Source organism: Egretta garzetta, unplaced genomic scaffold, assembly GCF_000687185.1.
Source record: "Egretta garzetta isolate BGI_Z169 unplaced genomic scaffold, ASM68718v1 scaffold165, whole genome shotgun sequence".
In the NCBI taxonomy this organism is placed as follows: Eukaryota; Metazoa; Chordata; class Aves; order Pelecaniformes; family Ardeidae; genus Egretta; species Egretta garzetta.
Genome location: NW_009259694.1, coordinates 970045 through 970458, shown reverse-complemented (window position 1 = coordinate 970458; position 414 = coordinate 970045).

Below are 414 nucleotides of genomic sequence, written 5' to 3'. Positions count from 1 at the left end.
AGCAGGGAAATAAATTACAGTGCCAGTCGTTTGCCTTATAAGGGCTTCTTCGCGTTCGTCTAAAAGCCGAACGAGCACCACCACTAACCCCATTTTTAAGTAAATGCCCATATTTCTTCGGGAATAAAATTAAACGAAACTGGCTCGCTATTACCGTCTTTTGTAGCACGTTCTTTGCATGCCTTAACTAAAAGGCGGGGAAATGACAGAACGCGCGCCGTAATTTCCCGGGATTTGACTTTTAATCCTTTCTGCAGAGACTATTTTGGCAAGAAACCCCTCCTGGAAGAAATTCGGCAGCCCCCCCTTCATTTCACAGGAGCGACTATGACCGTTCAGCCGCCGAACAGCTCTCGGCGCGGGGCTGTCCCGTCCCCATGTGCCACCCCCCCGGTCCTGTCCCCCCCGCCCCGG